Here is a 17,728-nt window from a genome sequence, read left to right on the forward strand (position 1 = left end):
AGAAGAAAGGCACTTTCACAAGATCAACCTCAAAATTATCTGCCCCTCATAAATGTTCTTTTGCCCCTATTTTATGTTAATATTAAATAGTGTTTCAAACATGAACACCCTATCTTACGGTGGAAACTCGATGCACTCTTAAGATTCTTCAGAGTACTTTCTCTTATATCAGCTACGGATAGGGCCACACCCCTAGAAGTATATCCTTTTGTTTTAATCATCTCACAACCACTGTGAAGTTGGAAGGAATTATAAACATAAGTTTAGAAGAAAAGTATACTTGTCACTGAATATCCATTATGTGGGAATCTACTTGACAGTGTCACAAACTGAAACATTTCTATCAATAATTTCTCCTAGAAATATCTTAAATAACCAACCCCTATGAGACAAGATAAGCAGAATTAGGAGGGTAAATGCAGAGATCCAGAAATTAATATGAAATGAATTATACCACTAACAGTAAAGTCTATATAGCAGCAGCCTAAAAGAATATGTTGTCAGGCAACAGTGAGTGCCTGCTGTGGGCACACACTGGATTAGGCTCAGCAGTGAGACAGCCGCGTACCCACTGCTTACGCAGTCTGCTGACTGATCACAGAAAGAGGTGCTAATGAAAGAACAATGTGGGAAGCATATATTTAAGCACCTAATCTCATCTCACTGGCATAATTCAGGCTAACTTCCAAAGTACTGAAAATGCAAAAAACACCTTGCCTGGCAACTACGTCGTTGTAAACATTCTCCGCCTGCTCAGGGTCATTATTACTTCCTAGATCTGAGTTCAGATCCTTCAGTGGGACCCCAGCAATGTTAACTCCACTCCCCACAGGAGCTAAGAAAAGATAGCAAAACATCTTACTTATTGCATGGTATTATAAAACACGGTTTTTAAAAAAAACCTTAGCTAAACAGTTATAATCGCCCTGTGTGGTTTTCAATGTGGAAATGTTCAACAGAACTACCAAAAACTTCAGATGTCCAAGTCCCACCTCAGTCTGCTAAATGAGAATCTCCAAGGATGGCCCACAATCGTGAACCATGGCAGAGATTCTCCAGATGAGAGCGTGGCGGTTCTGCCCTTCCAACTGGAGACACATTTTAACCTTGATCACTGCAAATCCTTCATGGCCAGGGTTTATATTAGGTGGATTTCAAGGGTTCTCAGAAGAAACTTTAAAAACAAGAAAAGACTATGTCTATATTACCCCTCCCCTCCCCTCCTCTTCCCTTTTTTCCCAGTATGAGGAATTCATGAACCTTTTCTGAACTAGACTGACCCAAGTTAAATGCAGACTATATCATGTTACTTAGTGATGTAATTATAATAATTACACATAGAGGATTATAGTAATATTCTCACTTTTTTCAAATTTGTATTTCTGGTAGATTACTATAAAAATAAATAAGTGTGCCAAAAATTAAAAACTAATAAAGAGGCCTCAAGTGCAGTAAGAGCCCTTTCCACCCAGGAGCTATTTTACCTTATGATTAAATGGCTCTATGATAACATAGACATATTTCAGAGTATGCATGACTCAGTGGTGCTTATTAGGCTTGCCCCGTGAGTCTCCGTGCTCCCGAAGGGTCAACCCAGGGCAGCTTTCAGAGTGGATACCAAGCCTCTGCCCACCCAGGAAACAAAAACGGGCAGTGTCCAGGTTACAGCCTCTCCCTATAACGTGGTTATTGGGACATGCATTCAACCTCTGGGCTATGTAAGTTGAGATATCCACTGAGAAGAAAAAAATCACGTCAGAAAATGTTCTGTAAAATGATGCGCTTCTTTAAACTTTAATTTAAAACTGATAAACCTGCTGTGGTCTTGTTTTGGGGCTGGGGGAGGACGAGGTCCTCGATCCAGCGCCAGCTACACCACAATCGAACAGCACCCAAAGAAACAGACCTTTTTTGTTGTCACGGTGCAGTGCCCATTGTGCAGAAACCCAGTAGGTTTGCTCCATTAAAAATTTTTGAGAAATATGAATAAATTAATACTCCCTCATTAAGTCTTTCAGAGAATTTTTTTCAGAACAACCAATTTAGAGCACAAAACGTAGTTCGGTGGGGAATAGAGAGAAATAGCCTGACCTGTGGTGGCGCAGTGGATAAAGTGTCAACCTGGAAATGCTGAGGTCGCCAGTTCAAAACCCTGGGCTTGCCTGGTCAAGGCACATATGGGAGTTGATGCTTCCTGTTCTTCCCCCCTTCTCTCTCTATTTCTCTCCTCTCTCTCTCTCTCCCTCTCTCTCTCTCTCCCTCTCTCTCTCCTTTCTAAAATGAATAAATAAAATTAAAATTAAAAATTAAAAAAAAATAAAATAAATTTAGATATAATTTTCAGTCAAAATATTATCAGGCCTTACTCCCAGTAGGCAGGAGAAGAAATTCTGGCATAGTCTGATGTTTTAGGTATGTAAACTATTTAAATAACATAAGCTTTATCAGAATTTTTTCCTTATTGAATTTAAAAAGTAACTACAATAGTAGCCAAAGGGCAGTATAGCTATAGTAACAACAAAATAGAATGTTCAACAAGAAAGTATTAATAGGAGTAAATCAAAATACTACATAATATATGAAACAATCCAACAAGATATAATTATTAGATGCAAATAATAGTCTCAAAATATATAAAGAAAAATTGGGAATTGCAAGGTGTATCTGATTCATAATCCTACTGGACAATTACAACATACTTTTATCAGAAATCTATATAGGTCAGTAGTAAAAATAAATTATTACTACTAAACAACAGTGAATAGATATAGAACGATGCCAATGAAGTCTATTTCCCCCCCCCAAAAAAAATAAGGAACATTTAGATTTTCTATTGACTAGGTCAGAAAGTAAACCTTAACTGATTTGAAAGAAATGAAGTTAAGCCACATTTCTTTCATCTCAATTGCGCTAAGTCAGTCACCACAATAAAATAAATTTTAAAATGTTTCAAAGCAAAAAACAAACTCCTAAATGACACACTGGGTTAAAATAAAACTAGGAATTACAAAATATTTAGAACTGAACAACTACCACAAAACTGAAAAAAAAAAAGTATTGACTGGTAATTGTGTTCTTAAATGTTTTTTTAAAACACTAAAATCAGTGACAGTATTTTTAATCAAAGTAAAAGGGAGTAAAGAAAAGAGCAGAAAGTAGTATGAAAAAGCACCAATATTAGTAAAATAGAAAGCTAATTTTTGCCTGACCAAGTTATGGCACAGTGGATAGAGCGTTGGACTGGGATGTGGAGGACCCTGGTTCGAAACCCTGAGGTCGCCGGCTTGAGTGCAGGGTCAATAGCTTAAGCATGGGATTCTAGACATGACCTCATTGTCACTGGCTTGAAGCCCAAGGTCGCTGGTTTGAGTAAGGGGTCACTTGCTCTGCTTTAGCCCCCCAGTCAAGGCACATATGAGAAAGCAATCAATGAACAACTAAACAGCTGCAACAAAGAATTGATGCTTCTCATCTCTCCCTTTCTGTCTGTCCCTCTCTGTCTCTGTTACAAAAAAAAAAGAAAGAAAGCTAATTTTTAGGGAAAGTGTGACTGACAAATCGGAAAACTAGCAAAACTTGGGGGTGAAAGGACTGTCCCCCAAACAAATAATATTAGGAAACAGGAGAAGTAACCACAGATACAGTAAAGGTTTAAAAAGTCATACAGTATGAAACATACCAGTACATTAAAAAAGTTGGATGAAATGGACAAATCTAGAAAACATCCTAAAAATGACTTAAGAATGGAAAATTTGAATATACAGTCATGAACTTTTATCAAAAACCTATCCCTTCTCCATTTCAAACTTTTACAGATGAGTTTTATCCAAACTTCTAGGAACAGTTTGGGGCGGTTTTGTTTTTGGTTTGTTTAGCAAGGGGGAGAGGAGGACACACAGGAAGGGAAAGATGAGAAGCATCAATTCTTCATTTTGGCACCCTAGTTGATTTCTTTCTCCTATGTGCCTTGACCAGGGGGCTCCAGCTGAGCCAGTGACCCCTTGCGTAAGCCAGCGACCTTTTGGGCTCAAGCCAGCAGCCATGGAGTCATGTCTATGATCTCACATTCAAGCCGGTGACCTTAGGGTTTCTAACCTGGGTCCTCTGTGTCCCAGGTCGACACTCTAATCTACTGCATCACCGCCTGGTCAGGCTTTTTTGTTTTTGAGAGAGAGACAGGAACATGAAGCTGCTCTTGTATGTGCCCTGACCAGGGAGTCGAACCAGCAACCTCCATGCTCTGAAACAATGCTCTAGCCAGTCAGGCTATCTGGCCAGGGCTTAATTTTTATTGATTTTTAGAAAGACAGAGAGAGGGCGGGAGAGAGGAGAGGGGAAAGGGAACTATTTGTTGTTCCACTCAGTCGTGCATTTTTTGGTAGTTTCCCATATGTGCCCTGACCAGGATTGAACCCGCAACCTTGTTTTTTTGGGGGATGACACTCTTAACCGACTGAGCTAACCACATACGACCTATTTTATTAGATTACAGGAAAAAGATTTTGGTGGGATTAGTAAAACCCGGATACCAAAACCGAGCAAAACAATAAGCCTATGTCACTTATTTACATAGATGTACAAGTATTAATGGAAGTATTAGCAAATATAATTGCTTAAAAAGTCATACCAATTAAGTGGGGTTTTTGAAAAGTATGTCATGCCACAGAAATGCAAAGATGGTTCAATATCAGAAAAACCTGTTACTATATTACACCATGTAAGATTAAAGAAAAAGATTCACAGTAAGTCCCCAAGTTACAAACATCTGACTTAGTACAAGTCGTACGTAGGAACAGAGCACCATAAGGGCTATTGGTAATCAACTGCTGTTGGACATCAGTGAAAATGACATCAGAGTTACTCAACTCTCATGGCAAAGAACTAACCAATAAAGACTTCGTAGAACTATAGCAATAGATAATAGAATTTATGGAAGAAAACGGACCTAGAATCTTCAGAACCAAAAAAGTTTTCTACAAGAGGTTAGTTCATGCTTTTTATCTCATTGAAGCAGGAATGGCCAAGTTAGAGGAGCAAGATCCTGATACAGAGAGCTTCACCTAAACTGACAGTTACTGAAGACCCAAGATGCTTCTACAAAACACAAGTTACCACTTACACACTGAAAGAAAAATACTTAAAAATTAATAAAGGAATTAAAATGGTACTTTAGAAAACACCTTTTAATGCAAAAATAAAAATAAAAAAGGAATGAAGGAACAAAAGAAGACACAAGACACAGAAAACAAATAGCCATATGGTACGCATAAATCCAAAGATCGATGAAAGCACTGAGTAAACTAAATCCATCCAAAAGGCAGATTTTCAAACTGGATAAATTGAGATCTAACAATATTACTGTACAAAAGACACATTTTAGATTAAAAAATTCATATGCCTGACTGGTGGTGGTGCAGCCGATAGTTTTGACCTGGGACACTGAGGTCCCAGGTTTGAAATCCCAAGTTCGTCAGCTTGAGCGCAGGCTTATCCTGCTTGAGCATGGGACTGCTGGCTTGAGCATGGGGTCACAGAAATGATCCCACGGCCGCTGGCTTGAACAAGGGGTCACTGGCTCTGCTTGAACTGCCCCCTGCCCCCATCAAGGCACATACGAGAAGCAGTCAGCGAACAACTGAAGTGACACAACTATGGGTTGATGCTTCTCTCTCTCCCTTCCTGTCTTTGTCTCCCTCTCTCTCTCTCCAAAAAAGTTACAAATAAGTTGAAAGTAAAAGGGTAGAAGATGATACACCAAACAGCAACCACAGAGGAACCTCAGTTGCTCTACTAATATCAGACAAAATTTTAACCAAAAAAAAGTTATTGGAAACAAAAAGGGAGGTTTTTCTATAAAAAGGCCCCTGGTGGAGTGGCTAAATGGATAGAGCAGTCAGCCCAGCACTCCAAGGTCACGGATTCAACCCCCAGTCAGGGCATATATGAGAAGCAACCAATGAGAGCACAACTAAATGGAACAAACTGATGCTTCTCTCTCTCTCCCCCCCATATCTCCTCCCTTCCTCTTCTTTTCCTGTCCCTCCCTCCTTCCCCTCTCCCTCTCTCTCTAAGAAATAATTTAATTAAAAAAGGAGCCGTGGCCAGTTGGCTCAGTGGTAGAGTGTTGACCCGGCATGTGGAAGTCCCGGGTTTGATTCCTGGCCAGGGCGCACAGGAGAAGCGACCATCTGCTTCTCCACCCTTTCTCCTCACCTCTCTCTGTCTCTTCCCCTCCTGCAGCCAAGGCTCCATTGGAGCAAAGTTGGCCTGGGCGCTGAGGATTGCTCCATGGCCTCCACTTCAGGCGCTAGAATGGCTCTGGTCGCATTGGAGCAACGGCCCAGATGGGTAGAGCATCACCCCCTGGTGGGAATGCCTGGTGGATCCCGGTTGGGCGCATGCAGGAGTGTCTGTCTGCCTCCCCGCTTCTCCAGAAAAATAAAAAAATAAAAAAATGTTAATTCAGCCTGACCAGATTGGGATGCAGAGGACCCAGGTTCGAGGCCCCGCAGTCGCCAGCTTGAGCGCAGGCTCATCTGGTTTGAGCAAGGCTCACCAGCTTGAGCCCAGGGTCACTTGGTCTGCTGTAGCCCCACAACCAAGGCACATATGAGAAAGCAATCAATGAATAACTAAGGTACCACAACAAAGAATTGATGCTTCTCCTCTCTCCCTTCCTGCCTGTCTGTCCCTATCTGTCCCTCTCTCTGTCTCTCTCTGTCACACAAAAGCAAACAAACAAAAACCAGTTAATTTATTAGGAAGACATTATAAACATAAACCCTAAAATACATGAAGCAAAACCTGACAAAACTGAAGGGAGAATTAGACAAGTTAATAATGATAACTGAAAATCAACATCACACTCTGATTATGGATAGAACAACTACTCAGATCACCAGCAAGGATATAAAAGACTTGAACAACACTATCAACCAAGTAGAATTAAGTGGCATCTTAAAGGACACTGAACGACAGACTATACATTATTGATTGTACATTAGATGTTGCATCTTAACACCAAATAACAGAATATACATTATCAAGTGTACATGGAATGTTTTACATAATAGACCATATGCCAATTCACAAAATAAACAAATTTAAGAGCTGAAATCATAACCAAGTGTACTGTCATACCACAACAGAATTAAATTAGAAATAACATAAGGAAATCTGAAAAATTCACAAATATTTGAAACTTAGCATTCACCTAAGCAATTTTCAACTGATGTCCTGCAAGAATTTTTAAAACATGCAATATCTATTTAGTCTGGGGCACTGACCTCTTTTCCCTTACATTGTCAAATTAAAATGACAACAGCCAACACAATAGCCGTCCAGTGTGAATGAATCAAAATTATACCTATTCTTTTGTCAGATCGTCAAAAATACATATATATTGTGCCGCAGAATTTTAGTAGTTAGTTTGTGTGTGCCATAAGATAAAAAAAGGTTGAAAATTGCTGCCTGACCAAGGGATCATGCAAAGGCAGAGGCTCAGGCATGGTCAGATCCCAAATGACCTTAAAATACAGTGATTTGACCAGCCTAGATTTCTGAGTTCCAAATTGAGTCATCTACCTGTTTCATATTTTCTCTTGAATTTTTCAGATTATTTCAAATTTAACATGTCCCAATTTGAAACTTTGATATTCACTGCTAAACCCAATACCCCCTACTATTTCACTCACCTACTCCCACCCCTTGAAAGCATCCTAACTAGTTGAATGGAACTACCATCCAATCTTTTCCAGTTGTTACAGGAAAAGAATCTAGAAGTCATTTTTTTTAATATATATATTTTTAAGCTTTTAAGTTGTGTTTTATTTTATTTTATTATTATTTTTTTTTACAGAGACAGTGAGTCAGAGAGAGGGACAGACAGGGACAGACAGGAACGAAGAGAGATGAGAAGCATCAATCATTAGTTTTTCATTGCGTGTTGCAACACCTTAGTTGTTCATTGATTGCTTTCTCATATGTGCCTTGACCGCGGGCCTTCAGCAGACAGAGCAACCCCTTGCTGCAGCCAGTAACCTTGGGTTCAAGCTGGTGGGCTTTTGCTCAAACCAGATGAGCCACGCTCAAGCTGGAGACCTCGGGGTCTCGAACCTGGGTCCTCTGCATCCCAGTCCGAGGCTCTATCCACTGCGCCACCGCCTGGTCAGGCTAGAAGTCATTTTTTATTCCTCCCTGCCCCTCACTACACACAATCTCATTAGCAGTCCTGCATATTTTATCTCCACAGTGTATCTTGAATTTATTTACTTTGTGTTTCACCAATAAAGAGTCTAGTACAATTTTGGATAGTCAGGCAGTAAACTGCAGTGTTACTTTCACTTTTGCACCCTTAGTAATCTGGAAAACAGCTCAGATGACTTTAGAATGTAAACTTTGAAAGCCACATAGTTAAACAAATTGTCTTTCCATTAGTTTCAAAGAAATCTTCATTACAGGCAACCCAAGTGCCCATGAATAGGTGAGTGTGTAAAAAAGTTGTGGTCCAAACATACGATAGAATACTACTCAGCCATAAAAAAGAATGAAATCTTGCCTTTTTTGGCAGCATGGATGGACCTAGAGGGTATTACACTAATTGAAATAAGTCAGACACATACCATGATTTCATTTATATGGGGATCTAAAGAACAAATAAAATACAGACTCAGATACAGAGCAAACTGACTTGACAGGAGGGAGAAGGGACGGGGGCTGAGAAAAAATGATGAAGGGATTAAGAAGTACAAATTGGTAATTAGAGAATAGTCACAGAGCTCTATACTGCAGCATAGGGAATATAAGTCAACAATACTGTAATGACTATATGGGGCCAGGTGGGTACTGGGTTATCGGGACCACCCTACATGATTGTCTCCTGTGCTGTACGTCTAAAACTAACACAGAATATTGAATGTAAAAACAAAACAAAAATCTTCATATGGTACATATACACTGATTCCAACTGTGCAAAATACATGTTACATTTATAGGAAGATTCTGGTTATACTGGCAGTTTAGAATCTGATACTCATTTTTTTTTCTACCAAGTTACTAACCGCCCCCCCCCCCAAAAAAAAAAAAAAAAATCTTCACTGAACAGTTAAAGCTGACCTGGACTGGAAACAATAATCAGTTTTCAGAGGGGACTGCACTGGATAATACTGGAAATCATCAATTTAAACATGGACACACTGCAATGTACTGAATCAAGATGTGTGTCTTTTTATCTGGCATGTTCCTTCTGTGATGATCACCGTGTTGGAGTTTGCAGTGACAAGGTAATTGGGGGAAAGATGTGATTAGGAAATAGATTATGGGAGAAAACATCTGATATTTAAGTACACATTTCCTGTCCAAATCAATCACCACACTATGTTTACTAAAAAAGGAATTCTACACCTGACCTGTGGTGGCACAGGGGTTAGAGTGTCGACCTGGAATGCTGAAGTTTCCGGTTCAAAACCCTCGGCTTGCCCGGTCAGGGCACATATGACAAGCAAGCAATGAACTATGAGTTGAGACTTCTCACTTCCCCTACTCCTTTCTGTAAAATTTATCAATAAAATCTTTTAAAAAAGAAAGTGTACTCCACTAGTTTTGCTATGTCTAGAGCACTCTTAATATAAGAAATTTACTATTACTTTTTTCTTGTACATTTTTTTAGTCTCCTAACATATCTTTTGTATTTTATAGAGTTAATAGATCAAATGTACCTAAGTCTGGTAAGTGAGAATGTTTACTTAGAGACAGATGTGGTATAAAAAGACCCTGAACAAGGAGATCTTAGTTCATTAATTTGTTCAAATAATTATCTCCTGAGTGCCAAGTAAAAAAAGCACAAAAGTTAAGAGCTTCATTCAGCTTTTGAGTCAAGTAGAACTGGGTTCAAATCCTAACTCCATCACTTTTATTTAACCTTAGTTTGCAGATCATCATCTGTAAAACGGTTGTGCTGAAGATTAAATAATATATGTAAAGTGCTTAGGTCAGTGTCTAGCACAAAGTGGACAATCAATTAACGATAACTGTCATAACAGTTATTACTGCTGCTCCCAGGAACTTAGTACGGTGCAATAAGAAACCTTGTAAACCCATGAAGTCGGAACATGGTACGCGAGTATCTGTAAGGAGCAACCAGCTTTATAAGAACTGCGGAATTCTTCATAAAGGGAAATAAAGACATGCTTTCTTAGCTATTCATGTGGCATTAAAATATTTATAGTGTTTTATTATGACATCAATCTTTGCTAGAAATAATATTTGATATATTCATGAAAGAAGCTGCCATGTTGGAGATCCACAGCCTCACCCATCTGTTTGCCTTCATAAGCATCCATAAAGGCAAGTTCATCACTCAAGCCCTAAAAGACATTCGTCAAAGGGAGGGAGGACTCTTGACTCACTGAAGAATAAAATTCTTATTAAAAGACAGAAAATCCGTTCAACACTTCATCATGATATGGAAGGCCAAAAAGAAAATGCAAGTTAGAGGGAAGCTTCAGTTCATAATTAGTAAAACAAAAATCAGAAACCATTTAATAAAAAAGTCTCTGAAGGCAGTGAACATCTTTTCCCTTTAAGCTGAGGCTGCACAGTGATAAAGCAGGGATTCTGTAGATCAAACTTCTCACCGGACTATGTGCTCCTTTAAAATAGTCACTCATCTCGACTTACCTAGTGATTAGCATCTGCCTGGCACATAGGAGCTCAATAAAAGTTTTCTGAACAAATGGATTAAAGTATAAGGCCCCTTCCAACTCTAAAAGTTACAGTTCTATAATTAGGCAGTGTTACGTGCTAAAACTAGTCAGTACTATGTATTTCAAGCAAGCTATGTAAGAAAGACGGGAAAATAATACATTTGTATTTGCAAAAGCAACACTAGAGGATTCCACACAGAAACTAATTTAAATGGTTGCCTAAGTCAGATGTTTGGGGAAAGGTTGGATGGAAACTGGATGACAGTGTGACTTCTCCATTATATCTCTTTTTTTTTTTCCTTTTTGTATTTTTCTGAAGCTGGAAACTGGGAGGCAGTCAGACTCCCGCATGCACCCCACTGGGATCCACCCGGCATGCCCACCAGGGGGCGATGTTCTGCCCATCCGGGGCGTCGCTCTGCTGTAACCAGAGCCATTCTAGCGCCTGAGGCAGAGGCCACAGAGCCATCCTCAGCGCCCGGGCAAACTTTGCTCCAATGGAGCCTTGGCTGCGGGAGGGGAAGAGAGAGACAGAGAGGAAGGAGAGAGGAGGGGTGGAGAAGCAAATGGGCACTTCTCCTGTGTGCCCTGGCCGGGAATCCAACCTGGGACTCCCTCACGCCAGGCCGATGCTCTACCACTGAGCCAACCAGCCAGGGCCTCTATTATTTATGTTTTATTTTTTAACGTTGTGAATGTATTACCTTTTAAAAAAGTTTTAAATAACTACATACTCTTTATTATATATTAAAATTTTCACTAAACAATGAGTTTGTGCTAGTAGTTAAAAATATTCAAGTATCAATAATTTTAAGTACATGTCCAACTCATATTATTGGATCTCTTTACTTTATTCTAATTAATGGAAATCCAAAGCTAAGCAGTTTAAATTTTAAACTAGATTATAACTGACTAGCCTAGAAGTCTAAATTGTATCACAAGGAAAAGGCTGTTGCTTAATGAGATGCCTATGCTTTCTGGATACTCCGAATTATTCACAGAGATTGGCGTGGTGTGAACAGAATTAAGCAGTATTGATAAAATTATCTTTGAAAAATTGATTTAAAATGTATTGTTCCCGGTAGCAATGAGCACATCTAGCAACCAGATCTTGGTTTACAATGCAATTCCCCAATAAAACCAGGGTTCCTTGGGGAAAAGGCTGGTTAAAGACTGGCATAAAAAACAAACAAAACAAAACAAAAAAACACCCTGGCCACAGAGCTCAGCTGGTTAGAGCATTGTTCCAGAAGCACAAAGGTTGCCAGTTCAACCCCCAGTTAGAGCACATACAGGAACAGCTCCATATTCCTGACTCCTTGTCTGTCTCCCTGCCTCTCTCTAAATTAAAAAAAAAAAAAAGACTGGAGCAGAAAATATACAAGATGAAGAAGCCAAGACATCTTACAGTGCCAGAAACTAAGGAAGAGCTCAGAACCAAACCCCCATGTTAATGGGGTATGTCAAGGGTACACAAGAGTCAGTGGAATGAGCTCCCACTGGCCCACGCTGGAACAATTTGAGTCCATACTGATATTAATAAATAACTGAATTAGAAGGAGACAACTCTCCCATGTAGAAAAATTCCAAATTAGATTCCAAATAAATGTAGATACTCCATCCTCAAGGAGAGGGAGCATAACTCCCCAGTCTTTAAGCGTGAGCTGCACATAGGGACTTCCTTCCAAAGAGCAAAATTTGAAAAGGGGAGAAGAAAAAGAGTAACTTGACAGTACAGAAACTTAACACTCTCAACCAGGGGTCAACATCAACCATGATAAAGCTGTTGCCCATATACGTACCCTGAATAAAATGTCGTGAAAACAGCACTTTTTTGTGTCTTCCTCCTAAAATCCACAACCTAGTAAAACCATGAGAAAAATACCAGAAAAATTGTAATAAAGGGGAATTCTATTAAATACTTCACCAGTACTCCTCAAAACTATAAAAATCATCAGAAACAAGGAAAGTCAGCACTGGCTGGTGGCTCAAAGGATAGAGCGTTGGCCTGGCATGTGGACTTCCCAGGTTCGATTCCCAGTCATGGCACCCAAGAGAAGCAACCATCTGCTTTTCTTCCCATTCATTCTTTCTCCCCCTCCTACAGCCAGTGGCTCTACTAGTTTAAGCATGGCCTCAGACACAGAGGATAGACTGTTTTGATCCAAGCACTGCCTCAGGTGCTAAAAATAGCTTGGTTTATTTACGCATCTGCCCTAGATGGGGGCTGCTGGGTGGATCCTGGTCAGGGTGCCTGCAGAGTCTGGCTCCCTATCCTCTTCTCACTTAAAAAAAATGTCTAACAACCTGTCACAATCTTGAGGAGCCTAAAGAGACACAATGACTCAATGTTATGTAGTATCCTGGATGGGATTCTAGAACAGAAAAAGGACATTAGGTAAAAACTAAGAAAATGTGAGTAAAATATAGACTCTAGTTAATGATAATGTATTAAGCCTGACCAGGTGGTGCAATGGATAAAGTATCAGACTGGGACACAGAGGACCCAGGTTCAAAACCCTGAGATTGCCAGCTTTGGCGCGGACTCACCAGCTTGAGCATGGGGTCGCTGGCTTGAGCATGGGATCATAGACAACGACCTCATGGCCACTGGCTTGAGCCCAAAGGTCACTGGCTTGAAGCCCAAGGTCACTGCTTGAGCCCAAGGTCGCTGGCTCAAGCAAGGGGTCACTCACTCTGCTGTAACCCCCAGACCAGGCATATATGAAAAAGCAATCAATGAACTAAGGAGCCACAACAAAGAATTGATTCTTCTAATCTCTCTCTCCCTTCCTCTCTGTCTGTCCCTATCTGTCCCTCTCTCTGTCTCTGTCTCTGTCTCTCTCTCTCTCTCTCTCACACACACACACACACACACACACACACACACACACAAATATATATATACACATATTGGTTCATTAAGGTGTGATGTTAACTGGAGGTGAGGTAAAGACAGAACTCTATACTATCTTTTCAACTTTTCTGTAAATCTAAAATTGTTCTTAAAAAAATAAAGTCTATAAAAACAATCTAATTCAATCCTCTGGATCCTCTTTCCTCACTTATAAAAATGAAAATGAGTAGAATATTCACTGTATTTGCTATCCAGTGCTTTTTCCCTTAAAACATGCATTTGGCTTTTAGCAGTTCTTTCATTTAGCTGTCTATTCCAACAGGAACTGTTCTAGACTCTGGATACAACACTAAGTGAATCAGAGCTTCATGGCCATCTTACTAGAGGAATGGATGTTTATGTATTATGGTATAATTTGGTAATTTTCAAAGACATTGCTGTTTCTTTACTAGGTCTGTATCATAAATTCCTGCCAATTAATTACTAAACAATTCCTCTGGAGAATTCATTCTTCGTCAGCAAGGAGCTTTTAAGATATCATAACCCCCTCGAATAAAATAATTTAAGAGTCATGGCCAGGAGAGGGAGAGATGAATGTGAGTCTTAACCTGGGGCTTTATAGAGAGATTGTGCACCACATTTTCTAAGATAGACAATGCTATAGTTTGCAGCATCATGAATATTCAAGCTCTACAGCTTGTGGCTATTATCTTTAGGGACGGGGCTCAATCCCTCCCCAAAAAGCTCTTCAAATCAGAGATGTATACACATTGTCTGTATCCTTACCTGTTCATGCAACTTGAGATAGTCTGTTACTTTTTTCTCTATAAAACAGATCTAATAATTTATTTTGGGGATATAAGACAATGTCTATAAAGCATATTGTTATCAATATTATTGATCTTAAAAACAAATGTTTTGGTTTTCACATATGTGTATTCACCAGCTTTGAGGACTCTACTGATAAAAAACATTCTAGTTTGTAGGACAAAATGAGTCATGGAGAATTCATATGATTACCAAGAGCAGCAGTCCACAGCAGCTGAGGTGCCTTAAGGATACTATGTCATCTAGGTATGAAACCCAGTACTAAACCTTTAAATCCAGTAAGCAAATTAATGAAAGCAAAGCATAGCTCATAATTTGTTATGATTTACAAAACTGTTATGGATTCAGATGAGGGTAATTACTCTTAGAAAAGATTCAGAATCTTTTTTAGTCCCATGTCTACCATTAAACTGGCAGCTAATTTTTTCAGCTACATCAATACTAAGAACTAAACACTAAAACCAACCTAACATGAATTAGGAACGAAGGAAAATAGGGACTAAGAAATAGGAGAAAGATTTTTGAAGTAAAAATTTTGTCACTATTGTGTTTGGTACTAATAGGACAGCCACTACAAACAACAGGTGGCACACTCTTTTTTTTGCCACCTATTTCTCTGGGGTTGTTGGTTTTTCATTTGTGAATTGATTTTCTTAGGCAAGTGGGTGAAAGTCAAATGTCAATGTGCGTTCACACATACACTTCTAACACATATGATGCCATCATAAGCACTAGAAAAACAAGCTCACTCTGGGTGGAGCAATTGAAAAGGGCAACTGTTCCTCTGGGTTAAGCCAGATAGGGACACAACCGAGGAAACCTTGGTTAACCCTGTGGCACAGAGTACATAACTTACTTCTAATAAGATGCTCATTGCACAGGCCATACCAACCAAGCCAGTTCCTATAATGGAGATCTGAAAGTGAAATTCTGAATAAATTCATGCTTGACAGTCGCCATCTTGGAAACCTAACTGAGAAAAAAACTGCAAAGCCACTTCCAGATTAGGAATTGGTCTGTTGAGAACTCCTGGGAACCAGTGGGGGAGGAGAAGCTCCAAACACAACAGGGAATGTCAAAGAGGACTGTCAAAGAAGCTGGGTAGTTTCTGGCCAGCAGCCCAGCACCAAGGAGGCGAACCAAGGGGAGCACGAAGGTGTGCACCGTTACAAAGGAAGGCGAAGGAGCTGCTGCATCAAAGATGAGACAACAGATAGACAGCTCTTCCTCCCCTCCCACCCACGTTATCCTTCCCCTCCCTCAGCTGTCAGTTCCAGAACCGAGCCCAGGGCATTCACAGGCCCAGGGCCAAGTACAGCTAGGCACAAAGTACCTCCGGCTATACTCACACGGCAGAGGGGCCTACGACCTCTAAGTGAGGTGTGAGGTGCGTGCTGCGTGGAAGTGACCCAGAGCTATCCTCGGGCAAAATAAATTCTCTCCCACTGAGTCCCCTCTCCACCTGGTCCGCAGGACTCCCGCTTCCCAGTTCATGGACGCTGACTCAAGAGGTAGAGGAAGGGAATGAAGGAAAGCCGGCTGAGGCCCGAGGGAGAAAACAGTTGATCATGGAGGCTCCGCAAACCACGCCCAGCTTGTGGGGCCTGATGGCGGCCCAGCACACCTGGCGCAGGAGCGAGGCTCAGAGGCCTGAGGCGCAGCACCTGTGCGAGCTGACGGTCACCTACGTGTGACTGGCGGGTTGAGGTACCTGTAGTTGGTGGTCTTCAAAGAGGCTCCTTGGGACCACAGGAGGTGCAGCTGGCCCCCTGAATGACAGGAACTCAACCATCAAAAGGAGAACTGCTTTCCCAGAACCCATCCACCGGACAGCCTAAGTAAAGCTACTTCTAACCAAACCTTGCCTGGATGTACCCAGTAAGGGCTTTTGACGCCTGATTGGGAATTTTTCACTAGGGCTGTAGGACCGACAGACTTCAGGGCTATTTTTTACCACCCACAAATGTGAGCTGAAGTAAAATAAATAAGTAATAAAAAGTTTTAGGCCCTGGCCGGTTGGCTCAGCGGTAGAGCGTCGGCCTGGCGTGCGGGGGACCCGGGTTCGATTCCCGGCCAGGGCACATAAGAGAAGCGCCCATTTGCTTCTCCATCCCCCTCTCCCCTCCCTCCTCTCTGTCTCTCTCTTCCCCTCCCACAGCCAAGGCTCCATTGGAGCAAAGATGGCCCAGGCGCTGGGGATGGCTCCTTGGCCTCTGCCCCAGGCGCTAGAGTGGCTCTGGTCGCGGCAGAGCGACGCTCCGGAGGGGCAGAGCTTCGCCCCTGGTGGGCGTGCCGGGTGGATCCCGGTCGGGCGCATGCGGGAGTCTGTCTGACTGTCTCTCCCCGTTTCCAGCTTCAGAAAAATACAAAAAGAAGAAAAAAGAAAAAAAAGAAAGAAAAAAAAATTTTAAATGCTCTATGCAATGGGGATTTTAAAATAAGATACAAAACCCTATGAATGCAATCAGTGCAGTGCTACATTTCTACAAGTGAAACGGAAAACTCAATTCATTATTCAAGTGTAAAATCCAAAATTCCCCTTTCATCCCTTAGTCTGAAATAAACCAATATTTCCACATCTCTTCACCTACCAAGTTCTATCAAATTAACTGTTTTTTAACTCATTTGTGAATCGTAACACATAATACACATCTAATTATTTTATAAAATGTAGGGCACTGTTTCTCAACTCTTCTTTTTCATTCTCTCTCCCTAAAGAGCTTTTCTATACATTTTCCCCTAATGGTCTGGTGTCCCTACTTCATGAAATTAAATATTACATAGTACAATTTTGTCTTGTAGGGTTGACCTTTAGAGAGCCAAATCCTTGTAATATATAAGATTTTTACACACAACCCCCAAAAAACAAATCTCACCCTCTTGGGGGCAATAGTGACCCTATCAAGAATACAGGATGTAAAACAGTTGTGTGTGTTTGTGTATGTACACTGAGTTTTGTACCCAACAACCTTACTAGACTTCCCTATTCTAAACATCTTGTGTGACCCTTTTGAGTTTTCTACATTCACTACATATAAACAAGTAAACTCTTTCTGGTTTTCATTTCTGTGGTTGACAGCATCTAAAATGGCCCCAAGATCCCTGCCTCTTGGCTCTGTGTCCTTGAGTGTGGGTTGCACTAGTGGTTCACTCACTGTACTTCCTGTACACTCACTGTAGAAACTAGAATTTACAGTTAATCCTGTCGGGATTTTCTAAACTGAAGTTTTAATATATTGTACAAAGTAGAGCTTTTTTTTTCTTTAGACAATTTTAACGGGGTGACATTGATCAATTAGAGTACATAGATTCAGAGAAAACATCAGTGAGCTTTTTTTTA

At 40.6% G+C, this 17,728-nt stretch overlaps 1 pseudogene; it reads right to left on the minus strand.

Moving 5' to 3' along the window:
• Positions 1 to 109: 109 nt before the first annotated feature.
• LOC136387976 (L-lactate dehydrogenase A-like 6B) lies at positions 110 to 16,210 on the minus strand (annotated as a pseudogene).
• Between the last annotated feature and the right edge of the window lie 1,518 nt (positions 16,211 to 17,728).

Source organism: Saccopteryx leptura, chromosome 1 (genome assembly GCF_036850995.1).
Source record: "Saccopteryx leptura isolate mSacLep1 chromosome 1, mSacLep1_pri_phased_curated, whole genome shotgun sequence".
Taxonomy (NCBI): Eukaryota; Metazoa; Chordata; class Mammalia; order Chiroptera; family Emballonuridae; genus Saccopteryx; species Saccopteryx leptura.